This window comes from Mauremys reevesii, linkage group 1 (genome assembly GCF_016161935.1).
Source record: "Mauremys reevesii isolate NIE-2019 linkage group 1, ASM1616193v1, whole genome shotgun sequence".
Taxonomy (NCBI): Eukaryota; Metazoa; Chordata; order Testudines; family Geoemydidae; genus Mauremys; species Mauremys reevesii.
The window spans coordinates 193,993,628-194,014,272 of NC_052623.1; the positions used below are offsets into that span (position 1 = coordinate 193,993,628).

General features: G+C 41.8%; 1 long non-coding RNA gene across 1 annotated transcript in view; it reads right to left on the reverse strand.

Annotated features, from left to right (window-relative positions):
• The window catches only part of LOC120398110, a 64,529-nt gene that overhangs the window by 28,680 nt on the left and 15,204 nt on the right, over positions 1 to 20,645 (reverse strand). Inside the window, exons 2-3 of the long non-coding RNA XR_005594195.1 lie at positions 7,096 to 7,164; positions 6,761 to 6,852 (exon numbers count right to left, since the gene is read on the reverse strand). This is a non-coding gene — a long non-coding RNA (uncharacterized LOC120398110). The remainder of the gene's footprint in view (positions 1 to 6,760; positions 6,853 to 7,095; positions 7,165 to 20,645) is intronic.

Here is a 20,645-nt window from a genome sequence, read left to right on the forward strand (position 1 = left end):
AATGCTGCTGTGTAGCGCTGCTGAATCGCCTCTGTCCGCGGCATCTAGTACACATACGGTGACAGTGACAAAAGGCAAAACAGGCTCCATGGTTGCCATGCTATGGCGTATGCCAGGGCAATCCAGGGAAAACGGGCTCGAAATGATTGTCTGGCGTTGCTTTCCTGGAGGAAGGAATGTCTGACTACATTTACCCAGAACCACCCGCGACAATGAAATTTGCACCATCAGGCACTGGGATCTCAACCCAGAAGTGCAAGGGTCAGGGGACACTGAGATGGGGTAGAACAGGGGCAGAGTTTATGCTTTCAGGATTGCCTGCTGCAGGAGTGCGGACGAGATAGGTGCCGTGCATGGTGTTGTTCACAGACACAGACTAGACTGTGTTCATTGTTCGCAAAAATGTATCTTTGCAAGGAATTCACTCCCTTTTTCCCATCACACAGCTTCGACTGTCTCCAGACCTGCCACAGCATCCTCCTCACAGAGGCTGGCAAAGATTAGGCGGCGAAAGAGAAAGACACGGGACGAGATGATCGCTCAAGTTATGGGGTGCTCCCGAGCCGAGGCGGACCAGCAGAGCCAGTGGAGGGAGACCCTCTCTCTGTACCCGCGCTCACACAGCGAACGGGAGGAGAGGTGGCGTGAGGAAGACAAGCAGATGACTCAAATGCTGCTTGGACTAATGAGTGAGCAAACGGACACGGTCCGGCGCCTTGTTGATGTTCTGCAGGACCACAGCCAGGAGGACAGAGCCCCCCCCGCAGTGTATCTGCAACTGCCCTCCCCCGCCACAAAGTCCCATACCTCCCGTCACCCAAAGTAACCAGAAGGAGTGGCGCCAGGGGCCGTGAAAACTGTCACCGCACACCAGCAGAGTGCTCAAGTACCCAAAAGCTCTCATACCCTAATTTTTCAGAATTCCTTCCCTTCCTGACTCACCCTAGCCCCAATCCCAGTTTCATCCCCTGACTGTCTGGTTAATTATTAAAAATACTTTGCTGTTAATTACTGTTTCCGTCATGCTTTTTTACAGAATGCTGCGTTTGAAAGGGTGGGTGGGGGGGTGGGGAAGGGGGTAGGGTATTGCATAGGACAGTCACCTTTAGCAGGGTACAGAGATGGGGGCAGGATCAGCAGCAGGTCACACACACAGTGCAGTCAGTAGGCACCCTGGTCGGTATGGGAGGTGGTTGGCAGGTTCTGTGTGGGTGGGGGGGTACGTGACTTTGTAGCGGGGGAGGGGGGTTACAGATCTCATGCAACGGTCCCTGTCCTGGACCACAGAGCCACGCAGCAGAGGAATCTGTATCTGTCCTCCCCCGTCACAAGGCCACATAGCCCCCGCACACAAAGTCCAAAAAAGGAGGGATGGCAGGCTCCGTTGAAACAACCAGTCCGGCACTGCAGACCGCTCTAGGAGCAGGAGCCTGTCATTCCTTGAGTTTAGAGGTGGTCTTTACATCACCGCACACCCTACCCAGCACAGTCTGCATCCCAGTTTCAACCCTTTAATGCAAAGTCATCAATAAAGAAACCTTTGTAAAGTTACAGTGGAACATGTATTTTATTTTTAAACATGTGTTGGAAGTGGGGGAAGCGGGGTGGACGGGGTATGTAACTGCAGATGCTAGTCAACAGTAACTTGGTAAAGAAACAGGGGCAGGTTCAGCTTCTCTGTAAAGAAACCGAACAGTCACAGGTCACGCTGCTCGCTGCTCGCTGGTACTTGAAGAGTTCCTTGTCGCTGTGCAAGGCGCCTGCATAGGGCTTCACGAGGCAGGGCATTAGCGGGTAGGCTGGGTCCCCGAGGATCACTATAGGCATCTGCACATCCCCAAGAGTTATTTTGTGGTCCGGGAAGAAACTACCTTCCTGCAGGCGTCTAAACAGAGCAGAGTTCCTGAAAACACACACGTCATGAACTTTGCCTGGCCACCCAACGTTGATGTTGGTAAAACGTCCCCCATGGTCCACCAGTGCTCGCAGCACCATTGAAAAGTAGCCCGATTTCTCAGCAGCTGACTGTGGAAGAGTGGACGATAAGGTGCGAGGAGTTGACAACAGCCATAACTGCAGCGGGGCTCCATGCTCGCAGTGCTGTGGTGCCCACGCTGTCACTGAGCAGAAAAGTGCACAAACAGATTGCCCGCAGGCGCTTTCGGGGAGGGAGGGAGGGCGTGATTGACGGTTCAATGATGACAGTTACCCAAAATCACCCTCAACACATTTTCCCCCCCAGCATGCATTGGGGGAAAATCCCAGAATTCCAATGGGCAGCGGGGAGTGCGGGAACTGTGGGGTAGCTTCCCACAGTGCACCGCTTCCAAAGTCGACGCTGGCCCCGTTACTGTGGACTCACACAGTCGAATTAGTGTTTTTAGTGTGGATACACAAATTCGACTTCATAAGGTCGATTCCACAAATTCGACTTAAGTTGATTCGAAATAGTCTTGTAGTGTAGACATACCCTTAGATTTACCAAGCCAGCACAAAGCAGCTTCTTTATTCCTTACTGGTTACTCAGAAGTCCAAACAGAGTTCCCTTAAAGTGATCCAGCCTCAAGCCTCCATCCAGGCACCCACATCAAATATGGTGAAAATTTCTGTGAATTTAATTTCATCATATAAAAGAAAAGGTTCTACCAGTCCTAAAGGATCAGACACATTACCTCCCAGGTTATTGAATAGTCCAGATCTTACCCAAACATGCACTACAGCCAATTTTTATTAACTAAACTAAATTTTATTAAAACGCAAAAGAAAGTATGGTTAAAAGATCAATATACATACAGACATGAGTTCAATTAATTGAGGTGCAAATTCATAGCAGAGATGGTGAGCTTTGTAGTTGTAAAGAGTTATTTTAGAAATAGTTCATTGGACTATAACCTATGTCCAAATATCATATTCAGGGCATGCCAGCATAACTGGGACCTCAGTCTTGTGACTCACACTTCCCCTGATGAAGCCTATGCAGATTTGATATGAGAGATGCAGGACCCAAGGATCTTTTATACAATTTCATGTCTTTTGACAAGTTGAAGTAAAAGGTAATTAGCATGACTTTGAAAGAGGTCCATCACCGGTACTTAGCTATATGAATTAACATAAGTCCATTTGCTTGTTCCTCCACCATTCACAGTACATTTCAAAGAGAGATGAATACTGAGGTATCCCATGTTTACAATTCATTTAAATGGTAGGATGTTCTTTTGACCTCTGAATTATCAGAATACAACATAGACTGATATTGTTGATTACATTGTCGACCCTACCCATACATATGTAAATACACAAAAACATAAACATTATCCCTCCACATGTCTTTTGAGGGTTATTTATTTTTGCTGGATGTTTAACCCTTTCTGGCCATGCATCCCAGCCATTTTTACAGTGCGACTATTTATAATAAAAAACAACAATATCAAGTGAGCATTGTCTACTTTGTATACTGTGTTGTAATTGAAATCAATATATTTCAAAATGTAGAAAAAACATCCAAAATATTTAATACATTTCAACTGGTATTCTATTGTTTAACAGTGCAATTAAAACTGTGATTAATCATGATTAATTTTTAATCACAATTAATTTGAGTTAGTTGTGTGAGTTAACTGCGATTAGTTGACAGCCCTAATTTGGATAGCATGATTTTTTTATGGTAAAAAAAAGAAACACACCACATTTTTAATTGTAATGGTTTCATATCCAAAGATCCTTGGAAATATAAAATGTCCCTAATCCATCAGCCCACCATGCAAAGAGATGGGATATCAGTCTTCCTATTTTATGTGGGAGGATGGGAACAAATATTCTTGAAAGAGCAAAGCAGTTTGTTACCATCTTTTCTTCTAGTTACTGCAGATAGAATGTGTGAAAGGCCTGGAAAGAAAAGTCACTTCAAATAGCAAAAGCCTGACAGTGATGAGCAGGCTTATGGTGCGCAGCCTCAGACAATCTTGTTCCTTTCTTGCACCATTCTTCCCAGCCATCTCACCTGGGTCACAATAGCCTGGATAAAGGAAGAATGACCACTATCAACCAGCTCAGGTTTAGTTTTAGATATTGTATTACTATAGGCCTCTCTTTTATTTCATTGTTTCTTCTATTTAAAAGTGCCACTTCAAACTCAGAGGAAAAAAAAATTCCCTGCTGTAAGCTGGAAAAGTACCTCACCCACTGTCTTCTAACAGCCCTGATGGGCACTTTCTGTCATATTGGCCATTCATTTCAGTTTTACAGCAGCAGTTTTCACTTAGGCCCTTATCCTACAAATACGTACTCATGTGCTTAACTTTCTGCACATTAGTAGCTCCATTGAGTTCACATTGGCATTATTCGCTTTTGCAAAATGAAGCACCTGCTGAAATGTTTGGAGGATCGGGGCCTTTGGGCCAGATTTTGGAAGGTATTTAGGTGCCTAAATACCTTCCAAAATCTGGCTCATCCCTTTTTCAGCAACACCCAGATGGATTCAATTCTGTATACACTGTGCAAAATGTAATGCAGCCTTTAATCTCAGGAAAAAGATGTGAGGCTTTAGAAAAGTAAAGCTTCTTGGCTAGCAGGTGCCTTTGTGTGTTAAACAAAAGCAAAGCTTAATTGAGGTATAGAGGGGAAAGATCTGCAATGTCTCATTTGACAGGGTTACTGGCGTATCACCAATCAAAGGCACCAATATCACTGGTTTAATCAGTAAATTTCCAACCTGGAAGAATAACTCATTAACGAGGCGCACAAAAGAGAAAGCAGTTCAATGGGTTTTTTTTTCCAGTGACAGATAAATAAAGCTCCCTTGTCATGGTACATTCTATGCAGCTGGGAGAAAAGTATAAAAAAAAGACATTGATTTAGAAGCCTGATACTTCAGGCTTTATAAAAAGAGGGGGGTGGGAGTGGGAAGCCCTTCAATCACTGACACAAACTCTTCCTGAAGCTGGTAAGAGGCTTGTGCTGGTATCGGTGACCCATCAGGTGACCCTAAGTCAGAGTGGAGAAGCCCTCTACCTCGATGGAACATGCTTGAGTGACACAGATAATGAAGAAGGTTTGATGGGAAATTGAAAGGGCAGCTCAACAAGATCTAATCTGCATTGAAAGGCAAAACATTCATTCCCTACCCACTATATCTTTCCTGGCGGCTGCAGTCCAGGCTGCTGATTATTGTAGTCTCTGGCTGGGATTATGGTCTTCTAAAAGATGTTATTTGGAGACCTTATTTGTTGAGAAAGAGCTCTTTGCCAACAGTAAATCATTTCATTATAGTATTTACTGAACATTCAGGTAGCTTCCCCTCACTCCAGAGCCCAATAAAACCTGAAAGGCAGAGAGGTTTGGACAGATTGCCATTCCAACTGACTTCCTTCCCACCCCTAACCCCTCCCATTTTAAACAAAACTGACTGACTAGTTAAGGAAACAGGTTTTATTGGTGCTTTGGAGACGTCATGTGGCTCTGGGGTGGGGGGAAGCTTCCTGAATGTTCAGTAAATACTATAATGAAATGATTTACTGTTGGCAAAGAGCTCTTTCTCAGCAAATAAGGTCTGCAAAGAACATCTTTTAGAAGACCATTTTACTATTAAGGGTATTTTAAAAAAATCATAGAAATTTAATTTGTATCTTTAACCCTAAAGAGGTCTATAGCCACAGAACCACGGACATGCAGCCATCTCCGAGGTATGGAGAGGTGGCTAGGCATAGAACTAGGTCATTCTGCAAACAATAGTACAAGAGAGGGAAGAAATTTTGTAGTATAAAGGTCCCTGGAGCAAATTTATACTCCAAGAAGTGCAATGGAATCTTTAGCATGTGCAGAGCATCTTTTAAAGTCTTATCCAAAACACCACTGCCCGGCCAAGTGCATTGTATTAGATAGGTCTTCAGTACCTCAGAACAATGATCAAGTCTATTCAGATGTGCCAACAGAGTGCCCTGTGGTCTCAAACGCAGGGGTAAGGCTGCTGCTTCAACTCACTCCTGAGTAGCTCAGATCGAGCACTAGTGCTAAATTAAACAAACCTCTGAACTCAATCACATGGTCACTTGTGTACCTCCACAGCTATATAAGAGCATTTACAGTATAGGGAGAGCCCAGGAATTGTAGGAAAGGCTGCACAGTAATATTGAAAACATTTCAGTTTATATATCTTTTAAAATAATTTGATTATTTTAACCGCAACTTTCTGCAGAGCTCAACGTTGTAAAATTCCAGGGCTCTATGCACCCTGTAAGGTCCATGCTCAAGGTTTAAATGGGAATTACAGGGTGCACAGAGGCTTGTACATGCTCTTTGCACAGAGGTAAACTTCACCCTAAAGCCTGAATCCTTCGAACAGGTAGGCGCAAGTTTAACGTTATGCATGGGACTAGCGGTATCAGGTTTAGTACATACATACATGTTTACAGGAACTGAGCCTCAGCTCTGAAAGCTCCTTGGTCTGGTTTTCAATCAAACAGTGATATTTAAATTAATGTCTACGTGAAATGAAGATGAAATTTTCCTATTTTAAAAGATAAAAGAATTGGAGAATTTAGCATTACAAAACATAGAACAACAACAACTGGGCGGAGGGCTAGGATTTATGCATTGGGATGTATAGTTGGGACAATTCCACCCTCCCCGCCCCCTCTTTTCTTGGCTTAGAAGAGGCCTCTATATTTATTTTGGTTTGTGTTATTAGCTTGAATTGTTAATACATGGCAGAGGTCCTGGATAAATGCTTTTTAAATAGTACATATAAATGTAAATAAGTTACCAAATAATTGATGACTAATGTAAACTCATTACTGAGTTGACATTTACTGGCAGCTGACTTCACTGTTTTCATTTATTTTTTCAAGTCTGCTCCTTTAAACAAAAAAGAGTAAAGGACAAATAGGAATAAAATTGCTAGCTCTTTTTAAAGACATTTCAGTTGATTATTTTCATTATGTATTATCCTGGATTCATTAAATGTCTGGCCGTATATCAATCTCTGCTGAGGTCTGCCTGAGCCTGATTTGCTCTTTGGCATTACCTAAATTCCCAGGGTTTCTACTAACAAAAGCCAGGACGCTGTATATAAGGAAAAAATGACAGCCTAAGATTAACCTGCTTGTTGATATTCATGTTCCAGCACATCCCCAGATGAACAGAATACTCAAGGGGTCAGGCTTCACCCTAATCAGAAAAGAGAGAATACAGATTGTTTTGATCAGCACTACATGTGTCTGGAAGGCTAATCCAAAATTAATTAGATTTGGGTTGCACAGAATTCATTTGGATTTGTAAACATGGGACAGGGGTAGGAGGATTATGCAGACAGAGAATGGATAAAGGTAACTCATTTGTACATTGATGATGCTTTAATAATGTCACAAATGTGCTCCTTTGTCTTAATAATTGTCAAAAACAGGGAATATTTTACTGTAAATTAGTGTGTGTTTAGACAGTATTTCATGCAAAAATGAAAATATTTTACTAGCAAGAATGAGAAACAGATGGAAAACCATTTAGTAATCATTGTTTAAACAACATTCAAATGAAGAATTCTATTCTGAGACAATAAAGTCAATTAAAAAAAGTGCAACTCTCCTTTAAAAAAAGACCTACCGTTTGGTCTCAGGAACGAAATCTGTGGATCATTTTGAAATAACTATTAGTTTGGTAATGTGTAAAAACTATGGGCCAAGTTTCCAGCTATTGTCAATTAGCATTGCTCTAGTGATTTAAATAACACCAAGCCAAGCTACACCAGATGAGGATCTGGCCCCATATACCAGCACTAAAGAAAACAACACAAGGCTATAGTATTATTTTTGTAGTACACCTCTACCTCGATATAACGCTGTCCTCGGGAGCCAAAAAATTATAGGTGAAACCGCGTTATATTGAACTAGCTTTGATCTGCCAGAGTGCGCAGCCCCCCCTCCCCCGAGCACTGCTTTACCATGTTATAACTAAATTCGTGTTATATCAGGTTCCATTATAATCGGGGTAGAGGTGTACTTAAATCCCACGATTACTAATAATTTCAGCACTACTGAGTTATTGCCCATATCAAGAAGGGTTGTGTGTCTAACTTCTCATATACTGTAAAATTTGCCCGCTAGAGGGCACCTGAAGAGACAAAGGGCACATATTGCAGTGAGGCTCAAGTTCTGCAAGCCAACTGATAAGAGTGGGACGATCAATTCATAGAGGCAGGGAGGGGAATGGGAAAACACGTTAAAAGAAGCTATGAGCATTTACAAATGTTAGCAAAATTGCCTTCGTGTTGAGGGAGATAATCTTTATTAATTTGCTAGATTACACATTCCTTCCATCCTCTATATATGGAAGCCAAGGCGGATAAGAAGATAGCTATCTTAGGAAGTGTAATGTGACTGTCATACAACTGGGCTGTTTCTCATTCTAGTCTCACAAATGAATTATCACCGTGTGATTTTACGTTCTCCTTTCACCTACTGTTGTAAGAGTGAAGATTTACAAAAAATATTAATAATAAGATTTAATCACATTTTGCTCATAATAAAACTCATTGGCTCTGCATATAAAATTATATTAGAGGCTGAAAGGGTAATATGAAGATTTTACATAGCAATGACAGGCAACTAGTATGGAGTATACTGGGTCTGACTAAATGTTAGGCCAATAGTCCAAAAATAGAAAAGGGAGACAAGAAAAATAAAATTAATTAATTAGTACGCTCTTATGGGAAGGGATTGTCTTTTTGTTCTGTGTTTGTGCAGTGCTTAGCAAAATGGGTCCTAATCCCTGACTAGGGCTTGTAGGTGCTACCACATTAGAAATAGTAAATTACTACTACTCCTTTGGAGAAAATGATTTTTTCTACTACCTCAGTTTTCTGCTGTAAAAAGTTTTACACTAATAAAATTAGATTTATATCAGCTCAAGAGAGAAAAGGGGAGTACTTGAGTATAACCTGAAGGGTTTCCCTCACAAAGAAGAGCATTGAGAAGTATGGTTTAGAAAGCACTTTCTACCTCTGAACCACAAAAGTGGTTGTATGTCTGAAGGATAATGAGGTCCCATAGATTACCTCTGGAACTTGCTGGTGGTTGGACACCTAGCTCAGGGTTTTCATTCTGATTGTCACAGGAATGAATGAGAAAGGCCTCAAGTGATAGGGCGGCACCACCCCGCACCAGCCCCAGCAGCATCGGGCTGGTAGCACTGACGGCAGAAGTCCCGCCCCATCCATACGGGGCATGCTCCAAGTGCTCTGGGAATATAAAAGAAGGGAGGCCAGCTCAGACTGGGCTGGCAGTCGCAGCGGAAGGACCTGACCGGGAAGCTCCTGCTGAGGACCAGCCATCGGCCATGGAGGCGCCAGGGACTGAAGCCTCTCCAGGCTGGCTTGAAGCCCTACTACCGGAGGAACCCAGGGAGGCGACTGACCCAGAGGTCCTCAGGTTACCTAGGGACTCATGGGAGACCTCAACGCTCAAGCCAGTAGGAAGCGAGCCGGGGGTGGGGGGTGACGGACTGGTACCTTGCCCCCCACAAGACTCAGCATGTTTCGGTGGGAACCCCCTGCTGAGTTGGGGGTAAGGTCCTACGCCGCGGTTAGGGCCGGAGGCTGGGACCTGGTGGAGTGGGTGAACATCTGGCCTCTAGGCCATACTGCCCTGCAGCCCGGGGCAGCTCTATGGACTCTTGCCGCTAGGTTGTATTACCCGGTAACCAGAGGCGCAAGCCCTCACACCTCCCTTCCTGTTCTTTCATTCATTTCCTTCAGCTATTACTACCTTTGTAACTTGTCACAAATCTATAGCAGATCAGCCAACTGCTTTCATTTGGTTCTGGATGGAAAACAGGAAAAAAATCCAGGCAGGCACATTAAAAGAAAAATAACCCCAGAAATAACAAAAACATTGTAAAACCTAAAACAAATGTTTTTTAACTGAAGCAAAATCACAACAGTAAGTGTTGCTACTACTCTTTCTGCTGCTGTTGCACAACATCAAAGGAGTATTGTCTTACAGAAACCAGCAGCTACTCAAAGTGTACTGGTTGCTACCCAGAAAGGATCACAGTTAAGAATACCCCCACAGGCTTGATCTCTCTCTCTTTCATCTCCTCCATTTAACATACTGTAAAAATTAAGACAAACTGGTGAAACAAGACAACACAAGTGTTCACTGAAAGTATTCTGGATAGTGCCAATGAATATTTTAGTCCTTGTTTACACTGGGGTATTTTGCAACAAAAAAGCTAGCATAGATGCAAACCCTTAGTTTGGGCATGCTCTACCTATGTAAAAGGTAATTTGCATCAGTACTCCTTATCCTGGTTTGAAACTAAAAAAAAATTCCAGTGTAAATAAGGCTTTTGTACTAGTGGTGGCTCAATGTCATAGGTTTGGACAAGATTGCCAAAGCTCACCTGAAATAATGAAACCTCTGGGGCCAAAATGCATTAGAAATAGTTAAAAAAATCAAATGAAAATTATTTTGCCTGAGAGCATAGATAAACTCACCAACCCAGAGTCAAACAAGACAAAGGTGAATGTCTGGGGCGTGGGGTGGGGGGAGGAACGGGGACAGAAAATTATAACTCTTTCTGAGTCTGAAATTCTAACCTAGTAGTCAAAAATGGTTAGATTATGCCCCCATTTTCAAAATACAGTCCTGCATTTGGGTTTGTACAATATCATGTTGCGGTCACTTTTACATAGTTCTGGTTTGAACACTAACTTCTGTGGGAAAATGGCAGGCTGTAGGGGGTTAGTTCTCAGATGGACAGGTGTGGCAGGCAGCACTATGAGCTTGGAAGGGAAAAGTAGGTGTCACCAAATAGTGTTCAGGCAGATTCAGACCTATTACTGAACCCTTCACCCTATGCTTGTAGTGACGTGACAAAAATCACAGGATGCTGACACCATCTTGAATTGTAACAGATACAGGTTGTCCCAGTTTCTCCTATTAAGAGGTATTTATGGTATTTTTATACATATTACTGTAAGCATGTGGCTCCTACACCCTAATCCAGACAAAACTATATACTCATAGAATCTAAACAAATCATCCCTCCTGGGCTCTGATTTATTAACAAGAAAAATACTTTCAAAGTAATACAAACCGCAGGCTTGACTGCATTTAAGGCTTCCTTCCTTGTCTCAAACCCTACCAGTCTCTCTGCATGATGACTACTCCTACTTCACTTATACCCAAATGGATTAACAAGCCAGCCACACCAGTGAGTCAGCAAATGCTCTCTAGTGGGATCACCACCTGCTAAACAGAGTGTGGTTTTCAAGACAACACTGACAGGCTGTTATAATAATAGATGCACAATGGTTGCCACTTGACCTTATGCACTTGTTTGTTAGCATTTTGTTGGCACACCATTCCCAGTATTCCCTATGCTATGAGGGTGAAACACTGACAATGGTCATTAGGCAAAAGGCAAAATTGTAAAGAGTTTAATGGTGAGTGCTGTGCACATGTGCATTCATGTATAATTTATATTTAGGGTTTCTGATTTTCAGTTTTAACTGATAAACACTGATAAAACACTGGAAATCACAAATCAGTGTTTATACAATAAACACTCAAAATGGTTGTGTATCTACGGGTTTGTTTACACAGATCAGTAATGCACGCTACAGGGGTGTGATTGCTACAGGTACTGACATGTTGCACATTAATTGGTTTTTGTAGACCCTGCTAGTGTGCACTGAAGGTCCCCCAGTACACTTTAATGTAGTGCTGATCGAAACACTACTATGTTAAAGCACACTGGGGAACATTAAAGAGATTACTCGTTACCGTATATACTACTACAGGTGAGTCTCATCTTACGCGGGGGTTCCATTCCGCGGTTAATGTGTAAAGCGAAAACCGCACATAGTCAAAATTACATTGAGTTGAATGGGGGGCGGAATCGCCCACACTACAGGTACAGTATTAAAATTGCTGTTTTTCTCTTTTGTTTTTTGGTTTTTTTGTTTGTTTTTGCCGACCGCGTAAAGCTGAAATCGCGCATGTTAAATGCGCATAAGATGCAACAGACCTGTATAATGAATAGCGCATGTAATATACATTAGTTATTACAGTATATACACAAAGAAAGCCCCATAACTGCCCAATTTTTGGACATCTATATGAAATACATAAAAATAACTCCCATCAAATGACATTAATAAACTCCTAAAAACAGAAGCACTAAATGTACATATCTGCTGCCCCATTGGTGTCACAGAAACACTATTTTGTGCACATGTACATCAGGTGTAAATAGGGTGACAAATGCACACAAGTTTACAACTGACATTTTTCAAAGCCTCAGCCTAATGAAGTCCCCAGAAGTTCAATGCAGATGATATGAAATGATCTAAGAGAGTATCTTGATTCATTGTCTTGGGGATGTGAAAGACATCTTTGTATACTATTGCTTTGACTGGGAATGAACGGTTGAAGGCCAACAAACAATTCTGATACCAGAGGCTTCCTCATAGTAAATAAATAGCTAAAATATACATGGGAAGTTCGAGCCTGACTTTAAATACTGAGGGACCAGGCTGGGATTCTACTGGGAGGCAGTGTCAAAGGTGAGTGATGAGGACTCAAAGCCTGGGTGGCACACAGTTTTTGTACCCATTTCACTAGTTCAGTTAGGGTATGATTTTTATAGTTAAATTGCTACAGCCCCTCCTGTCGATGCAGGTATATTGGCATCATGGTATTTATGCCGGTACAGGGTCTTCCTGTAAATTTACAGGAATAAGCTACACCAGCATAAACATTTTTATACTAGTATAACTGGACCCACACTAGGGATGTCTACTGCTTTCTCTATCTCTGTTTCTAAACAGATATAACAGCAGCAGAACAAAAAACTGTGTGTAGACCAGTCGAAGTCAGACATCCTGGATTCTGATCCACCACCTGTCACAGATTTGGGCTACTCACTTTAACCTCTCTCTGTCTCAGCCTCTCTGTCTGTAAAGGAGATTGTCATGGGGCGCATCACTCACTGGTGGCCTAGCATCTCCTCCTGGTCTCTCTGGGGATTATTTTAAGGCAGACGCCCCCTGTTTATGGTCTGCACATTGTCTCTGCATCTGCCTGCAGCCCCCGCTGCAGCCTCAGGAACCACAATGCCCTCTTTGTGACTAAGCTCTCTGGCTGTGTCACCATCTGTGTTCCCCCCTTCGGGGGGTTAGAGTCTCAGTTCAATAATCATGCCACATCCCCCATGGCAAGTCGGAGGGACCCAGGCCTGCTCACTACTCCGGGTCCCAGCCCAAGGACCCTGTGGATAGCACCCTCCTGCTACGCCTCTAGTTCTTCTCGCTGCTACTATGATCCCTTGGGCCACTTTCCCATGGCCCCAGCACCTTCTTTGTTCTTGCCTCAGGGCACTCAGCTGTTCAATCCCTGCAGCCAACCGGAAATGCTCTTTGGCTCCCCTGGTCCCTGCCAGCAACTGCCCTGTCTATGGTGCTGGCTTTCTTTTAGCCTGCTAGGGACACAGTCCTCACCCCTTGGGGTTCCAACAGCAACTGACCTCAACTCTGCCCTGCAGCTCTTTTTATGTGAGCCTGCTGGACCCTGATTGACTGCTCCTTGCAGACGCTGTCCTATTGGCTGTGCCTCATGCAGCCTCTCTGGGCCACTCAGAGGGCTCACCTCCACTGCTCCTGCTGAGGTTAACCCTTTCTACACCTGTGTAGGGCCAGTGCTCCATCATAGAGACCTAATAATACTTTCGGTCCCCAGTATTATAAAGCACTTTGAAAATCTCATCAAGTTACTATACAAGTTATGGGCAGCACTGATAGCTTTTTCTTTTAAGGTTATCCAACACTTTCCATTATAAGACCCTGATTTTGGTTGCTTATAATTTTGTCAAACTAAGTGTTTGGGAGTCAAGTTTCCATGCTGGGTGTTTGCCTCCGGCTAAACTTTTATGAAAAATTTCAGCTGAAATGGTTTCCAAAACAGGGTCAGAGAAAAACACATTGTTTTGCAATATTAAAAAACCTTATACATACCATGTTTTTTGAGAAGCCTGAGCACCCATGCTGTACATCAGGGATTTTAAATTTTGCAGGGTGGTGGCCTTTTTGTCAGGGGTGTTCCTTTTCATATTCCTGTGAAAATCTGCCCAAATTTGGCCAAGATATGTCTTTGAAGAATTGTGAGTTGCACAGACTCAGTAGAAATGTCTTAGCAGCTAAAAGAGCCAGAGATTCTGTCATCATTAGACATGTTCTAGCCTCTCTCAGCTCCAAATGCTGACTTAGACTGTGCATGCACCATCCCCATGTAATGACTGATCATGCTCAATCCTAGGGCTCCAGAGGCCAAATTGGACTTTCCCTGTAATTGCAGCTACTGTCTGTTCCAGCCCAAGCACTGGAACTGAGAGCTGGCAGCCTCTTTCTCCTGTGCAATCAGGGCTCCCCCTTCTGCCACCTTGTCAGCACGGAGGATGTTGGCTGATTTGAATGCAGAGGGGACAACAGCCAGACCAAAGTAGATTGGACAAGGAGCCTGGTAAGACTGGGATTGATATCTGTGTGAGTGTGTGCAGGGGTGAGTGAGAGAAACCAGGACTGGGAGTTATAAGAGGAACTGAATGCTGTGGGGAGTCTGAGTCTTTTTGGGCAAGGAGATTAGGAGCTGGGGGATGGAGGCAGAGCTGAGGGGGAAATTGGAGGTGGGGACTGGAAGCCAGTTGGTGGTGGTGGTAGAGAGAACACAGAGCTCAGATGAGGGGCTGTTGTGGGGGAGCTTCAGACTGGCAATCGGAGTGGGGGAGGGAAACTATCTGCAGAGTCGTCATGGTGTATTAATTTGACACACCAGCAAAGATGGGGCCCATTGAGTTAAGCACTGGACCAATGCAGTATGAGACTGCTTAATCCTGATGGGTTTATACCAGTCACATGGGAGCTCCACTGCTCTGGGGATGGGACCAAGGAAGGAGTCACTTGGTGTTGCAGGTTCCTCTTAGGTCCAGGAAGATTCCCTATTGGAGATCCACTGAAGTTATTGCTAGTCAGACCATTAACACCTCTGCAGCTGTGAACCCAGTCTGAGGATGGGCTCTGGAATAACCTTCTCCACTAGATAAAATGATTAAGATGAAATTCTGCAAGGGCAAAATCAGAGTTTTCCAGCCTCCATGCAAGAGTGTCCATGTACCATTAGCATGTTACCAACATTAGACTCTATATAACAATTCAATTTTTTTTGTTTTTTTTAAATAGTGGACCTCTCCCATAGTGAGACCATATGGGATTTTTAAAAAAAATCTAAAATGTATGTTAAAAATCAGATGCATATTAGTGCTTGTGGTCCCAGGTTAGATGTATCAATCATAAGTAGGGTGACCAGAGGTCCCGATTTCATAGTTACAGTCCCGATTTTTGGGTCTTTTTCTTATATAGGCTCCTATTATCCCCCACCCCCATCACAATTTTTCACACTTGCTGTCTGGTCACCCTAATCATAAGTATTATGGTTATTGCATGGAATCATTATAGACAGAGTGATGGTTGCTGGGGACCTTAAATGGCACTTTCTGACCTTAATGTATCTGGATATCTTTTAAATTTAAAGTTAACTCTGGATTTTCTAAGTTTACAGTGCTTGTTACAGGGATCATTACTACACCTCTATAATGCCTCCCCCGCTTTCCCCCAAATTACGAGGACCTTATCTACTCTTAAAAGTTTTGCCATTTGAAGTATGAAGGCATAGTTAACACAGCAAAAGTCCTTGGGTAAAGACCATTATACTGGTATAGAAGCATTTATGGTATGGGTAGTATAGCTTATTTTGGTTTGGTGAAGTGGAATCTGCTATATTGTCATAAGCACTTTTATACAATAACTGTGCCTACACTAGGATTTTTATTGGTATAGCTGTGGTAACATAAATAAATAAAAAATTCAGACCCCTAACTGCCACAGCTGAGTTGATAAACCTTTTGAGAGTAAGACAAGCTTAATATGTACTGTCACCCTTAACTCTATTTACCTGTTTTTGTCTGGGACTATGTGTCTCATATATTATTTGTACAGTTTGTAGAGTGCTTTGGGATCTTTTTATTTAAGTATCTGTCATTATTGTCAGTTATTAGTATGGAGTGCTCTCCTGAGGATGGAGGGCATTCGAATATTCCAAGAGTAGAGTGTCTCTTATGATAATCCATTCATGTTTTTTTCAGATTCTTTGTCTGATACAAGAGATCCCCTAAAGTACAGGTCAGCAGGGAAAAATCCAGTCCAAGCTGTTTGAAGAGCATCATGGCAAGCTTTAGAAAACAGAGATGAATCAAGATTCTTATACAAAAGATTATCTGAACATCAGAGTCAGATTTTATTTTTTTAAAGCTTGTCTACCTAGCTCCTGCACCCCTGAAGTCAATAGGAGCTTTACCGCTGATCAAGTGGTAAGGAATCTGGCTCACAATGCACCAAAACCATATCACATGTACAAATATTAGGTGCAAACAGAGATGCATGGTTGTGCAGGTGAAAGGAGTACTTGCATTTTGAAGACAGATTTATGTGCCCAGCTTTGAAAACACAGCCCTTATTCTTTTAGGACTTCATCAACATCCTTTAAAGGACTGAGCTGAACTCACATTTTTAGCTTGTATAAGTAAATCCTTGAAGTTGCAGGAATGGCTAATTAAATATTCAGGGAAGTTGGTTTTTTTTTTTGGTAAGATATTGGAATTTTCTCAGTGTGTTGACCTCACAAGTCTTGGACTCTGGCACAATGTGCAGTAAAATATAGTGTAACTGAGGGTCTGATTTAAGTACATGTGTAAATCCCTTTGCATTACAATGACAGTCTACCCTTTAATATGAACCTCATTCTGCTAATTCTTGTTTGTCCTGATAAATATATATTCATACATTAGCAATTTGCTACAGGATGAGATACTTGTTTCAAAAGAAGGTTTTTTTTTCTTTATTTGCAATTTTTAGGGTAATATGAATTCAGAATTCACAGTGGCTATAAAAGGTTTTCTTTTGGTGCAAAATAATGTGAATAGATTTAAATGATTGGGAATTGGTAATATCTTTGATGCAAATGTCTCATGCCTGTTGGGGGAGCTTTTGTTTCTGACAATATTTTTCTGCTTCAGTTGCTAGATAAATGAAACTATCTTTAATTGAACAAGGGTCAGTATTTCAAAAACAGTGGGACATACAAATACCTACTCCCTTGGCAGGGCTTGAGGAGATAACCAATACAATCACTGACATCCCATACCAAGGCAGGTTTTGCATTCTAAGAATTGGCCAGATATTGACATGGGGATGAAGAATGGTGGCACTTTGTTCATCTACTTTAGGTGGTCTATGGCTGCAGTCCCTCCAGCTCAGTTCTGATTGCTCTGAAGTCAAAGACCTCAGGCTTCACTTTAAAGCAACAAGGAGATAATCCCAGTGTTCTTAAGAGAGAGAGAATGCTGGCAAGAAGAGGCTCCAATGTCCAACAGTACATTTGTGCACAGTGGCTCCCACATGCCATATGAAACTAAGTTCAGTTCTATTAGTCTGAAATTATCCTGTAAGAGAAGAAAGAAAGCTGCAGGGAAATAACTATTGATCCAGCTCATGGGCTTAAGCCACCGCTAATGTTTTTTACTAACATAGTATTACTGTTCAATAGCCCAGGGCTCTACCTTCTACCCAGAAGAATCTTTCAGAATGCATATTCACCAATGTATGTATACCAATGTAGGTATGGACACCTTAGGGAGACTAAATGCTTTTTGTAGACTGATGGTTGGATATTGGGGGTGTTTACTGCTATTTTGTTTTGTAGTAGTTTTATTAATTCAGTTTTTTTTTCCCAACCATGGCAAGGGTACTAGAACATTGGAAAGGAATGCTTGTTTGTTAAACCAAAATAGAATTAATTCCATCGGGAAAGGCTGCAGAGACAATTATTTCACTTAAGGTCAGGACTGATTGACATTCTAGAAATTATATTTAATTATTTTTTTAAAATAAGATAAGAGGAATAAACTGTGCACTGTGACAAAATGCCTTTGGAGGAGCACCTATGCTACTTCATCATTAAAAATATAGACCAGCATAGGCACCGATCTTAGACTCTGTGGGCCAAATCTTGAGATTCTTGAAATCAAATGGAGTTTTACCTCTCTGAAGTGAAAGACATCTCACATTGTAGCTGATTATTGAGGCATTCGATAACATAGGGAAAGTGTCACTATCTCACACAGCTGATCCTCAGCTGGTGTAAAGTTCTTTGAAATCGCTGTAGCTGTGCTGATTTACACCAACTGATGATCAGGCCACTAGAATCATAAAAGTGCAGAGCTAGAAGGCACAAAATTATTTAGGCTGAGCATCCTTCCCTTTCCCCTACTTATGAACTCTTTGAAACCTTTTGTATGTATTTTTATTTCCCCCCTAATAAAATTCTTATATTCCTTCCATAAAGATCCACATTCCTACATGTGGTCTTTGACTTCATACTACAGGAGGAAATAATCTTTTCTATTTCTAGGTCTTTTAGCATAGGGAATGCATCACTCCTCCATCTGCATAAAATTTGCCTTTTGGCACAAGAGAGCAACTGATAGCTTAGTTTAGTTATTTGTTGAATCTTTAACCCTGAATAATCATGTACCAGAAATCCATTTGCCAAACATATAATCCTGTAATATCAATTTATAGTTTATAATTAAAAAAATTATACTCATTTGTATTTGGCAAGCATTAGTTTTATTCTCCTGTTTAGAGATGAGCTGAAATCAACACAGCTGTTTTTATTTAAACAACGTATTAGGTGCTGTTGGGGATATAACTCACCATTTTCACTATGTATGGGGTCTGCTAGTCAAGATCTCTGTTTGTATACCAGTGGCACTTATAACTTCAAGACAGCTCAAGGAATATTATTTTGTTAGTTTGCACCTGAACCAGCAGAAAAAGAAAAAGTTCTTTCCATATGCCCATCTCCTCTTACTGCACCAAAATGTTTTGCTTCACTTATGAATGGCTTGAATCAAAAGCTTTCCAACAAGATGTTTTTCTATCTGGAAGTGCCATTTTGTTGAAATCAAAATGTTTTGCAAGAATGTGTCCATTTCAATGACATTTCATTTTGGAAAAAAATTGATATAAAACATTTTAGCATTGTCTAAATGTTCTGTTTTGACTTATCAGAAATTCTGATGTTTTCATTTGAAGAGTTTATATTATAAATATAGAAGTAAAAATGTTTCAACTTTAACAAAATAGAACATTTCGATTAGCAAATGATTTTTTTTTTTGCAGTTTCCATTTTGCAGAAAATTAAAAACAAAAAACTACCCTTCCTATTCGGAATGAAAACACAATTCAAAATATCAGAATCGCTCACAAAACAAGATGTTTTGACTAACTCTGCTAGTGATTGTGTAGTGGATATAAGAAACAAAAAGTAGCACTATCTTAAAAGAATATTAAAGTTGCCAAATCAAGGACTCAAAAGTTCAGAAATGCCAGAATGAAGGTAGGCAGAGCACACACTATAATGCAGAAGGTTTATATGCATGGATATCAAAACAAATTTAAGGCAATTAACATTTGTGTTTTCCCCTACCAGATATGGTCACGTGAGAGGTCACTTTTTGTATGACACTTCTATACAGAACTGAGTTTGCACTACATTTTATTATTAATTGTTTGCATTACAGTAGTAGTAGCTAAAGCCCCCCAACCAAAATCAGGGCCCCTTTGTGCTAGGCAGTGTACAAATAGATATTAAAAACCCAGCTACTGCCCCAAAGAACTCTCAAACTAAATAGATAAGACAGACAGGTGATGAGAGCAGACACAGAGGCACAAAGAAATGAAGTAACTCACCAAGTAACCAAGGTGACACAAGGTAAGCCCAAGTTCAGTAGCAGAGCAAGGTCTAACATCATTGCTTGCCTTAGCCATGAGATCACCCTGCTTACCATCTTATCTCCTATTATTATTATTTGTATTACTTAATTCTGATTTTTGTTTCTTTCAGCTAGCATGTAGACAGGAAAGAGGGAGACATTTTATTTAATGGTCAGTGCTTTGGAAGGGCCAGCTAGAGTGGCAGATGTTTAAAAAAAAAAAAAGGCATAAAAGGTTTTGATTCAAGCTCCACTGAGAGGGTATCAATTACTGTTTTTAAAAAGAGCATAAGAGCTCCTTACAACTCCCTGCAGCACAGAGATCAAATGTGAAAGGATAAGATGGTACAACCCAAAGGGAGAAGGAGTCCCATAGTTCACCCATTGTCTCTCTCAGGCCTACCTTGAAGTTCTGACCACTTCAATCCCTACATGCTACCTCACACAGTTCAGGGGGCATATAGGGAGGAATTTCCCTGTCCCGAGGTAGCGCAGGATCAGTGTAGAGCAGTGGTTCATAGACTTGTTCCGCCGCTTGTGCAGGGAAAGCCCCTGGAGGGCCGGGACAGTTTGTGTACCTGCCATGTCCACAGGTTCAGCAGATCGCGGCTCCCATTGGCCGCGGTTTGCTGCTCTGGGCCAATGGGGGCTGCAGGAAGCAGCACGGGCCGAGGGATGTGCTGGCCACTGCTTCCCACAGCCCCCATTGGCCTAGAGCTGCAGATTTAACAACCAATAGACATATCCTCATATTTACCAGAGCTGTC